Source organism: Suncus etruscus, chromosome 7, assembly GCF_024139225.1.
Source record: "Suncus etruscus isolate mSunEtr1 chromosome 7, mSunEtr1.pri.cur, whole genome shotgun sequence".
Classification (NCBI taxonomy): Eukaryota; Metazoa; Chordata; class Mammalia; order Eulipotyphla; family Soricidae; genus Suncus; species Suncus etruscus.
Genome location: NC_064854.1, coordinates 60,147,933 through 60,160,758, shown reverse-complemented (window position 1 = coordinate 60,160,758; position 12,826 = coordinate 60,147,933). Strand labels below are relative to the sequence as shown.

The following is a 12,826-nucleotide window of genomic DNA, read 5'->3' as shown; positions in this document are numbered from 1 at the left end:
CCTTACAGCAGCACCTCTGGAGGGGGCCTGGTAGAGAAAGCACTTCACTGTGATATCTGTGGCATGGAAGGGCCAGCACACTGCTCAGATTGTTTTTCACTGGGTGCACAAAGGTTTGAATGCCGAGTTTCACTTTCTTTTTATTTTATTCTTTTTTTTTTATTTAAACAACTTTATTACATACATGATTGTGTTTGGGTTTCAGTCATGTAAAGAACACCACCCATTACCAGTGCAACATTCCCATCACTAATGTCCCAAATCTCCCTCCTCCCCACCCAACCCCCGCCTGTACTCTAGAAAGGCTTTCTATTTCCCTCGTATATTCTCTTTATTAGGATAGTTCAAAACGTAGTTATTTCTATAAATAAACTCATGCCTGTTTGTGGCGAGCTTCCTGAGGTAAGCTGTAACTTCCAGTTCTTTTCTCTTTTGTGTCTGAAAGTTATTATTGCAAGAATGTCTTTCATTTTTCTTAAAACCCATAGATGAGGGAGACCATTCTGCGTCTTTAAATCTCTGACATAATAGATTCCATGTACATCCATGTATAGGAAAATTTCATGATTTCATCTCTCCTGATGGTTGCATAATATTCCATTGTGTATATGTACTACTGTTTCTTTAGCCATTTATCTGTTGAAGGGTATCTTGGCTGTTTCCAGAGTCTTGCTATGGTATATAGTGCTGCAATGAATATAGGTGTAAGGAAGGAATTTTTGTATTGTATTTCTGTATTCCTAGGGTATATTCCAAGGAGTGGTATAGTTGGGTCGTATGGGAGCTTGATTTCCAGTTTTTAGAGGAATCTCCATATCGCTTTCCATAAAGGTTGAACTAGACGGCATTCCCTCCAGCAGTGGATAAGAGTTCCTTTCTCTCCACATCCCTGTCAACACTGCTTGTTCTCATTCTTTGTGATGTGTTTCATTCTCTGTGGTGTGAGATGGTACCTCATAGTTGTTTTGATTTGCATCTCCCTGATGATTAGTGATGTGGAGCATTTTTTCATGTGTCTTTCGGCCATTTGTATTTCTTCTTTGTCAAAGTGTCTGTCCATTTCTTCTCCCAATTTTTTGATGGGATTAGGTGTTTTTCTTGTAAATTTCTGTCAGTGCCTTGTATATTTTGGAGATTAGCCCCTTGTCTGATGGGTATTGGGTGAATAGTTTCACCCACTCAGTGGAGGACTCTTCTATCCTGGGCGCTATTTCTTTTGAGGTGCAGAAGCTTCTCAGTTTAATATATTCCCATCTGTTAATCTCTGCTTTCACTTGCTTGGAGAGTGCACTTCTTCTTTGAAGATGTCTTTAGTCTCAATGTCCTGGAGTGTTTTGCCTATGTGTTGTTCTATATATCTTATGGTTTTTGGTCTGATATCGAGGTCTTTAATCCATTTGGATTTTACCTTCATATATGATGCTAGCTGGGGGTCTAAGTTCAATTTTTTGCAAGTGGCTAGCCAGTTGTGTCAACACCAATTGTTGAAGAGGCTTTCTTTGCTCCATTTAAGATTTCTTACTCCTTTATCAAACATTAGGTGATTGTATGTCTAGGGAACATTCTCTGAGTATTCAAGCCTATTCCACTGATCTGAAGGCCTGTCCTTATTACAATACCATGCTGTTTTGATAACTATTGCGTTGTAGTAAAGTTTTGGGGAAAGTAATTCCTCCCATATTCTTTTTCCCAATGATTGCTTTAGTTATTCTAGAGAGTTTAGTGTTCCAAATGATTTTCAAAAGTATTTGATCCACTTCTTTGAAGAATGTCATGGGTATCTTTAGAGGGATCACATTAAATTTGTACAATGCTTTAGGGAGTATTGCCATTTTGATGACGTTAATCCGATCAATCCATGAGCAGGTTATGTGCTTCCATTTCCGCGTGTCCTCTCTTATTTCTTGGAGCAAAGTTTTATAGTTTTCTTTGTATAGGTCTTTCACATTTTTAGTCAAGTTGATTCCAAGATATTTGAGTTTGTGTCAATGGGGTTGTTTTCTTAATGTCCATTTCTTCCTTATTACTATTGGTGTATAGAAAGGCCATTGAGTTTGTGTGAATGGGGTTGTTTTCTTAATGTCCATTTCTTCCTTATTACTATTGGTGTATAAAAAGGCCATTGATTTTTGTGTGTTAATTTTGTAGCCTGCCACCTTGCTATATGAATCTATTGTTTCTAGAAGCTTTTTGGTAGAGACTTTAGGGGTTTTCTAGGTAAAGTATCATGTCATCTGCAAACAGGAAGAGCTAGACTTCTTCCTTTCCTACCTGGATTCCCTTGTTATGTTTTTCTTGCCTAATCACTGTAGCAAGTACTTCCAGTGCTATGTTGAATAGGAGTGGTGAGAGAGGACAGTCTTATCTTGTGCCAGAATTTAGAGGAAAGGCTTTTAGTTTTTCTCCATTGAGAACAATATTTGCCTCTGGCTTGTGGTAGATGGCCTTAACTATATTGAGAAAGGTTCCTTGAATGTAGTGGATAATCTACTTGAATAATCGACAACTTGAATGTAGTGGATAATCTTCTTAATGAGTCATTGAACCTATTTGCCAGGATTTTGTTGAGGATCTTTGCATCTGCATTCATCAGCGATATTGGTCTGTAATTTTCTTTTTTGGTAGCATCTCTGTCTGGTTTAGATATCAAGCTGATGTTGACTTCATAAAAGCTATTTGGAAGTGTTTCTGTTTGTTCAATTTCATGAAAGAGTCTTGCCAGGATTGGTAGTAGTTCCTCTTGGAAAGTTTGAAAGAATTCATTAGTGAATCCATCTGGGCCTGGGTTTTTGTTTTTGGGCAGACATTTGATTACCGTTTTAATTTCATCAATAGTGATGGGGGTGTTTAGATATGCTACATCCACTTCCTTCAAACCTGGAAGATTATAAGAGTCCAAGAATTTATCCATTTCTTCCAAGTTCTCATTTTTAGTGGCGTAGAGTTTCTCAAAGTAGTTTCTGATTACCCTTTGAATCTCTGTCATATCAGTAGTGATCTCTCCTTTTTCATTCCTAATACGAGTTATCAAGTTTCTCTCTCTCTCTTTCTTTGTTAGGTTTACCAGTGGTCTATCAATCTTGTTTATTTTTTCAAAGAACCAACTTCTGCTTTCGTTGATCTTTCGGATTGTTTTTTGGGTTTCCACTTCGTTGATTTCTGCTCTCAGCTTTGTTATTTCCTTCTGTCTCCCTATTTTTGGGTCCTTTTGTTGAGCACTTTCTAGTTCTATTAGCTGCGTCATTAAGCTACTCAGGTAAGCCCCTTCTTCCTTCCTGATGTGTGCTTGCAAAGCTATAAACTTTCCTCTCAGTACTGCTTTTGCTGTGTCCCATAAGTTCTGATAGTTTGTGTCTTTATTGTCATTTGTTTTCAGGAACCTTTTGATTTCCTCCTTGATTTCATCTCGGACCCACTGGTTATTCACTATGAGGCTGTTTAATTTCCAGGTGTTAAAGTTTTTTCTGAGTCCCTTTGGAATTCACAAATAATTTTAGAGCCTTGTGGTCAACGAAGGTAGCCTGCAAAATTTCTATCCTCTTGATATTATGGAGGTATGTTTTATGTGCCAGCATGTAGTCGATCCTGGAGAATGTCCCATGTACATTGGAGAAGAATGTGTATCCACGTTTCTGGGGATGGAGTGTCCTATATATATCCACTAGGCCTCTTTCTTCCATTTCTCTCCTCAGGTCTAGTATATTCTTGTTGGGTTTCAGTCTGGTTGACCTATCCAGTGTTGACAAAGCCGTGTTGAGGTCCCCCACAATTATTGTGTTGTTATTGATATTATTTTTCAGATTTGTCAACAATTGTATTAAATATTTTGCTGGCCCCTCATTCGGTGCATATATGTTTAGGAGAGTGATTTCTTCCTGCTCTACATACCCCTTGATTAATATAAAATGTCCATCTTTGTCCCTTACAACCTTCCTGAGTATTAAGTTTGCATTATCTGATATTATTATGGCCACTCCAGCTTTTTTATGGGTGTTGTTTGCTTAGATAATTTTTCACCAGCCTTTTTTTTTTTTTAAATATGGAACGCTTCACGAATTTGCGTGTCATCCTTGTGCAGGGGCCATGCTAATCTTCTCTGTATCGTTCCAATTTTAGTATATGTGCTGCCGAAGCGAGCACTCTCCAGCCTTTTATTTTGAGTCTATGTTTGTTCTGACTATTCAGGTGTGTTTCTTGTAGGCAGCAGAAGGTTGGATTGAGTTTTTGATCCATTTAGCCACTCTGTGTCTCTTAACTGGTGCATTTCGTCCATTGATGTTGAGAGAAAGAATGGTCCTGGGATTTAATGCCATCTTTATATCGAAATTTGGTGTGTCTTTTGGTGAGTCTTGTCTTAAATTAGGTCTTCCAGTTTTTCTCTTAAGACTGGTTTTGAGTCTGTAAAGTTTCTGAGCTGTTTTTTGTCTGTGAAACCATGTATTCTTTTGTCAAACCGGAAAGTGAGTTTTGCTGGGTACAGTATTCTAGGTGAAGCATTCATTTCATTCAGTCTTGTCACAATATCCCACCACTGCTTTCTGGCTTTGAGTATTTCTGATGACAGGTCTGCTGTAAATCTTAAGGATGCTCCCTTGAATGTAATTTCCCTTTTTGATCTTGCTGTTTTCATAATTCTGTCTCTATCTGTGGGATTTGTCATTGTGACTAGGATGTGTCTTGGAGTATTTTTTCTGGGGTCTCTTTTGGTTGGTACTCTTCAAGCATGCAGGATTTGATGACATATATTCTTTAGCTCTGGAAGTTTCTCTTTAATGATGTTCTTGACTGTTGATTCTTCCTGGAAATTTTCTTCCTGGGTCTCTGGGACTCCAATGATTCTTAAGTTGTTTCTGTTGATCTTATCATAGACTTCTATTTTCATCTGTTCCCATTCTTTGACTAATTTTTCACTGTTCATTTGCTTTAAGTTCTTTTTTTCCCAATCTCTCCCACTGTATGGAATTGTTATTTATCTCATCTTCCACAGCACCAAGTCTATTCTCAGCTTCTTTTACCCTGTCCCAGAGCTTATCCATTTTGTCATTCACTTCGTTTACTGAGTTTTTTAGGCCTGTTAGTTGACATGTTATTTCAGTTTGGAGTTTTGTGATTTCTGTCTTCATATTTTCTTGGTTCTTGTTAGTGTTCTGTTCAACTCGATCCATGGTTTCTTTGAGTTCTTTGAGCATCTTCCATATTGCTTGTCTAAAGTCCTTATCTGAGAGGTTGATTAGTTAGTTGGTCATTATCTGGTAATCAGAATTTCATCTTCATTCTCTATGTCTGATGCTGGCCTGCGTTGTTTCCCCATTGTCAGACTTGTATTTTTGGTTTTTCTACGTGTTGTGGTGGTATTCATTGGCTAAATGATGTAGGCAGCCACACTCCTCTGGCTCCACCCTTGCTGGGTGGGTCGACTTGCCTCCAAGGGAGGGGAGTCCTCTGTGGATGAAACTTCTCACAGGATCAAATCTTAGGCCTGAGCATGCAGCAGAGAAGACAGTCCGAAGAGAAATGCTGGGCTTCAGTGATCCAGCACAGTTCTTAGTGTGATTTTTTTTTTTCTTGTTGCAATGGTGTTCTTTTTTTAAGAAAGAGTGCACAGCTGCGTAGCGAAGCATAGCTGTCTTGCTCTTCTGGAGCCTCTTTTCGGCCCACTCCCAAGAGTTTCATGCGACAGGACAGGAGATAGACACACACAGGCAGCACTCACAATTTTTCACAGTTGGGCCCCACTGGGCAGGCATAGTTTTGTAGATTTTCCCAGCCTGACCCCGAGTTTCACTTTCAAATGTCAGAGCCTCTCTTCAGAAACACACACGCTCAGTCTATTGCCTTGACTTATTTTTAAAAAATCCACCTCTTTTTCGTTAGCTCGAAGAGATGAAACAATGTTCTTTAATCTTTTCACCAGGAAACAGTCATAGCAAACCTCTTCTGGGCACTAATTTAGTAATAGGAAATGTATAATGTTGCTTACAAACTTCTCATGACTCAAAATTACAGAAAATTCACCAGGTTGTTTTTTTTTTTTTTATTTATTTCCCAATTTTGGTCTTATTGGGTCTGGGATGAGGGGTGGGGTAATATCATCATGAGCTACAAAATATCTCACTAGAGCTGAGGAGATGCCTCAAAGGACTGGAGTTTGCAAGTTGACCCAAGTTTTATCTCCAATACATGAGTCCTTTGCCTACTACCCACTCACTCTGGGCCCAAACACTGTGCCATTCAGACCAATTGGCTCTGACAATTGCCTCAACAATTCAGACCAGTGGTTCTTGGGTCCACCGCAAAAATCTCTTGCACCGTGTCTGACTCTCTCATTTTATTACTTATAACATAATAACATTTTATCTTTGCATTTCTGTCTCTTCTGAGGGAATTTCAAATACAAATTACATTATCACTTAGGCCAAATACAGGTGGACTCAGTGTTTGGGGGAAAATATTACCATTGTCATAAGAGTACTATTTTTTAGTATTGCTCATAGATCTCCTCAGAGAACATCCCAGATATTTAAGTATCAGTATTGTGCCTTAAAGTGTATGTATATGTGTGTGTGTGGGGGGGGGGGGTGTACCCTGGGCCTGCTTCACTGGGCCACAGGACCATACTGAAGATTTTTTTTTATCTTAAGACGATATCCCAGCCCATGAAATTAGCAACACTAAAACATGGATTAACCAAGTGCAGGGCACAGTGGAGGAGGTGAGATTCTCCTCCACTAGTCAGTCATCTCTTAGCCCCTCTTTTCTAGACTATCAAATGACTTGGGGGAATCCTGCTCAGGAAAGTCATTTGAACTTGTGTGGACATCTAGTCCAAGGATTAGTTTAGTTGGATTAGTTTTATAACTACTTTTTCTATTTAATACATTGGTTAAAATTACAAACTGAATATAACTAAAATAACTAAAACTTGTTTCTATCATTAATTTAGGACACAGATATATATATATGTGTGTGTGTGTATTATAAAGTTGCTTTACCCTTTTTATGCTTCATTTATATATGATTCAAATTAAGTCCTTTAGAAAGTTGAAAGCTGTGTGCAGTGCTTTTTGTTGTACTTATTTGCAAATGTTGGCTAATGTTATAAGTTTTTGTTCATTTTCAAATATACAATGTTTTCTATTTACTAGATAGTATTTTGGGAATTATAAAATTATCTAAGTGAATTATCCAAATAAATTGGTAAATATTGGTAAAAATTGGTAAAAAAAAATATATTGGTAAATAAATTGGTAAATAGGTAGGCAGAAGGAAATAACAAAGCTTAGAGCAGAAATCAATGAAGTGGAAATCCAAAACACAATTCTAAAGTTGAACAAAACACAAAAGTTGGTTCTTTGAAAAAATAAACAAGATTGATAAACCACTAGCAAAACTCAGAAAGAAAGGGAGAGACAGAAACTTAATAAACTGGATTATAAATGAAAAGGGGGAGATCACTACGGATACTACAGAGATTCAATGAGTAACCAGAGACTACTTGGATAAACTCTATGCCACAAAGCATGAGAACCTGGAAGAAATGAATAAATTCTTTGACTCATAACCTCCCATGGTTAAACAAAGATGATCTAGTATATCTAAATAGACCCATCACCACTGAGGAAATTAAAATGGTCATCAAAAGTCTTACAAAAGGCAAAAGTTCAGGCCCAAATGGATTCATTAACAAATTCAACCTTTCAAGAGGAACTACTATCAATCTTTTAAGGATCTTTCAGGAAATTGAAGAAACCCTGATACCAAAACCAGACAGGGATACTGCAAAAAATAAAACTACAGACCAATATCCCTGATAAACATAGATGCAAAGATCCTCAACAAAATCCTGGCAAATAGGATCCAACACCTCATCAAGGAAGTCATACACCATGACCAAATTTATTTATTTATTATTTATTTTATTTATTTATTATTTATATGGAATTTATTCCAAGAATGCAAGGATGGTTTAACATACGTAAATCAATCAACAATACACCATATCAACAAAAGGAAAAAATAAAAACCATATGATCATATCAATAGATACAGATAAAGTATTCGATAAGGTCTACAACCATTCTTGATAAAATCTCTTAACATGATGGAAATGAAGGAATTCTCAATATAATCAAGGCCATCTACCACAAGCCAATGGCAAATATTATTCTCAATGAAGATAAGCTAAAAGCCTTTCCTTTAAAATCTGGTACAAGACAAGGCTGCTCTCTCTCACCACTCCTGTTCAACATATACTAGAAGTTCTTGCCTAAGAAAAATATATCAAGGACATACAGATAGGAAAGGAAGAAGTCAAGGTCTCACTGTTTGCAGATGACATAATACTTTATTTAGAGAACCCTAAAATTACCAACAAGCTTCTAGAAACAATAGATTCATATAGAAAGTGGTAGGCTACAAAATTAACACACAAACATCAATGGCCTTCTTATATACCAATAATGATAGAGAAAAAAATGAACATTAAAAACAATCCCATTCACATTAATGCCACACAAATTCAAATATCTTGGAGTCAACGTAACTAAAAAGATAAAGGACCTATACAAAGAAAACTATAAAACCCTGCTTCAAGAAATAAAAGAGGACATAAGAAAACAGAGACATATACCCTGTTCATGAATTGAACATAATTAAAATGGCAATACTCCCCTCAAAGCATTGTACAGATTTAATGCAATTCCTCTAAGGATACATATGACATTCTTCAAAGAAAAAGATCAAAAATGTATGAGGGAAATTGAGAACCTGTTTAGAGTACAGGCAGGGGTCGGGTGGGGAGGAGGGAGACTTGGGACATTGGTGATGGGAATGTTGCACTGGTGATGGGTGGTGTTAAAAAAAAATAAAAAAAAATAAAAAAAAGGTCAAAAAAAAAAAACTACAAAAAAAAAAAAAAAAAGAAAAAGATCAAACACTCCTGACCAGAATTCATGCAGTATATAGAACATATAGGTAAAACACTCTATGATACTAAAGGCACAGTCAAGGAGAAAACATCACTGTCCAAATAAGTGGAAGCAAACATAAACTGATGGTACTATATTAAGCTGAGAAGCTTCTGCACCTCGAAAGAAATAGTATCTAGAATACAAAGGCCACCCACAGAATGGGAGAAACTACCCAATACTGTCAGATATGAGGCTAATATCTAATATATACAAGATACTGACAGAACTTAACAAGAAAAAAATCATACCCCCCATATAATGGGGAGAAGAAATGAATAAACAATCCTCAAAGAAGAACTACAAATGGCCAAAAGGCACATGAAACAGTGCCTCCATTACTAATCATCAGGGAGATGCAAATCAAAACAATAATGAAGTTCCCTTTCACACCACAGAGACTGGCACACATCACAAAGAATAAGAACAATCAGTGCTATTGGGGATTTGGAGAGAAAGAAACTTTTATTCACTGCTAAATAATGTAAATGTCTGGTCCAGCCTTTCTGGAAAACAATATGGAGATTCCTCAGTAAAATGGAAATTGAGCTCCCATTTGATCCAGCCATACCACTCCTAAACACAAAAACACAATACAAAAATGCCTTCCTCACACCTATATTCAGTTCAGTGCTATTTACAATAGTCAGAATCTGGAAACAACCCAGATGCCTTTCAACAAATGAGTGGCTAAAGAAACTGGTATACATATACACAATGGAATATTATACAGCCATCAGAAGAGATGAAGTCATGAAATTTTCCTATACATGAATGGAAATGGAAATATTATGCTGAGTGAAATAAGTCAGAGAGAGAGAGAGAGAGAGACAGGCACTGAGTAGTCTCACTCATCTGTGGACTTTAAGGAAAATAAAAGACAGTATTGTAATAAAACTCAGAGATACAGAGATACTAGAGATGAGGTCTGGAAGGACTGGTCCAAGGTATGAAGCTTACCAAAAAGAATGGTGAGTGCAGTTAGAAAAATAATTACACTGACAACTATCATGACAATGGTAGTGAATGCGAGAAATAGAATGCCTGTCTTAAATACAGGCAGAGTGTGGGGGAAGAAGTGCTGGGGGGGGCACTATTGGTGGAAATGTTGCACTGGTGAAGGGGTTGTTTATTTGTGACTGAAACCCAACTAATCGTGGTGCTTAAATAAAAATATTACTTAAAAATAAACAAATAAATTGGTAAATATTGAAGTTTCTAACCATACACTCATAGAGTATTAATTTTTAAATGACCTAAAATAACCTCAAATGTAAACACAGTTTAAAGGGGCAGAATACATGCTTTGCATATGAGAGGTCAAGTGCAGTTTCTGGCTCCAGACTGTTCCCTAAGCAGCCCCTGACTGAGCACCACAAAATGCAACCCCAAAACAAAACAAAACCAGTAGATGGGATGGGAGGAGTGTTTTTGATAGCTAAATGTATTTCTGGCATTTTATAACCTAAGTCATTGGGAGAAATCAGAACAAAGAAAAGCAGATCTTATGAAAAGAACAAATCCCCAAGAGTTTATTTTATTGTCTTTTGGGTCAAATAAATTTTAAAGAGTACAGTGTTTAGAAAGGTATTTTAACGCCAAATTAAAAATAGACTAGAAATATGTTTAGATTATTTTTTACTGGTATGGTTTCATAACAATGTTATGCCCATCATCCTAATACTATATATCTCATGCTATTCCCTTTATCAACAGGTGGTTTTCATGATGCATCACTGGATAAAATAACTTTTATAAGTAGCATGAGATGAAAAGTTGCAAAGATTGGAAATTTCTATTTTTGATCAAAATCCTGATCTAATGATTATTTTCAATCACTTATAAAATACTATGTACCATTGATATGCTCATACTTATACCACCATTTCAGATTTTAAATATCTAAGGAACATTCCAACTCTACAAGAGACTTAAAAATATTTCTCCCACTGTTTGTGTTATTTAAGTTTTAACCCAATAAAAAGTTTCACAGTCACCTGCTCAGCAAAAAGTCAGGTTCTGATACTCCCTGAACCCTTGGAGGACTCTGTCTATGACATTCAATACTTTTTGAATATCAGCCTAAGACAAAAACCTCTTCATGAGCCTATCTCCTTTCTAGGGACCCAGCAAACATACCATACTCTACATAGGAAACTTGTCAGGGTTGCCTTCATCACCCACCAGTGCCACCTAACTAGTCATTCTGAAAATAACACTAATTGGTTCCAGTGGTTTGGGAATACCCCAGTTCCCAGAATCACAGTGCAATTTTATTATCAAGAGGCCAGAGAGGTTAACCAACAGGGAAAGAAAATCTCATCCCAACCCAGCTATTTAGATTTTCTTAGGAAATTGATAATAAGACCAATTAATGATTGCTCAGGCCTAGCAAGGTAAGAAATTATGAGAAGCAGGTGCATGGAAAGAGAAAGTGTGATAGGCAGTGAAGTTCCAACACTATATTCCTCTTTTCCCATCATGCCTTAATACCCCTTCCTCCTGAATCTTCTAGAAATAGTTTCATGTCATTTTTGTTCCCATCCCCTTTATTTCCAAATTCCTACTGCTATAAAGATTACTGAGGAAGACAGGGCTGTTGGAAAGCCTGAATACCAACAGTGAGGGGAAGCCCCAAAGAAGGCTGCAGCTGTGCCTCAAAATTGCACCTATTGCTGGAATAAAGCTGAGAGATTTATCACAGATTCCTGAAAATTCTGCATGAGGTCTTCTCTAGAAGAGCCAGAGGCATTCTTGCATTCCATGTTTGTAGTAAGAATCAGTATCAAGAGCTACTGCAAGATTTGAAATGTTCATTTTTCAACCAAAAAAAAAAAAAAAAAGAAAACCAGGACATTGTGATACAGATATAGGACTAAAAAGCAGGCAGCAGAAACTACCTTGAAGCATCCCAGATCAACTTATCAGAGGAAGACTTCAAAGCAGTTATGTCAATTATGTTTTCTTAATGAGTGACTAAGACTCTGGAAACAACCAGATGCCCAACAAAAGATGAGTGGCTAAAGAAACTAAGGTACATATACACAATGAAATTCTATATAGCTATCAGGAAAAATTATGTCATAAAATTTTCCTATACATGAATGGACATGGAAACTATTATGCTGAGTGAAATAAATCAGGGGGGAGAGAGACAGACACATAATAGTCTCACTCATCTCTGGAATTTAAGAAAAATAAAAGACAATATTGTAATAATACCCAGAGATGAGGGCTGAAAGGACTGGCCCAAGAGTGGTGAGTGCAGTTAGAGAAATAACTACACTAACAACTATCACAAGAATGGTAATGAGTGAGAGAAGTAGGATACCTGTCTTGAATACAGGCAGGGGATGGGGGAGAAAGGGGGGGCATTGGTGGTGGGAAGGTTGCACTAGTGAAGGGAGTTTTCTTTTTTATAACTGAAACCCAAGTACAAACATGTTTTTAATCATGGTGCTTAAATAAATATATTATTTAAAAAAAAAAGATGAGTGGCTAAAGAAACTGTGGTACATCTACACAGTGGAACACTATGTAGCTGTTAGAAAAAATAAAGTCATGAAATTTGCCTATACATGGATGGACATGGAAACTATTATCCTGAGTGAAATGAGTCAGAGGGAGAGAAACAGAACAGTCTCATTCATCTGTGGGATTTAAGAAAAATAAAAGGCAGTATAATAATAATGCCCAGAGAAAATAGATGAGGGCGGAAAGACCAGCCCAAGATATGAAGCTTACCACAGAGTGGTGAGTGCAGTTAGAGAAATAACTACATCAACAACTACCATAACAATAGTAGTGAATGAAAGAAATAGAATGCCTGTCTTGAAGATAGGCAGGAAAGAGGAGGGAAA

The 12,826-nt window shown here is 37.0% G+C and overlaps 1 non-coding gene across 1 annotated transcript; it reads right to left on the bottom strand.

Annotated features, from left to right (window-relative positions):
- Nucleotides 1–4,033: 4,033 nt before the first annotated feature.
- On the bottom strand, nt 4,034–4,140 carry LOC126015014 (U6 spliceosomal RNA). Its single transcript, XR_007497923.1, has one exon. It is a non-coding gene; the product is annotated as a U6 spliceosomal RNA (small nuclear RNA).
- Nucleotides 4,141–12,826: the final 8,686 nt, after the last annotated feature.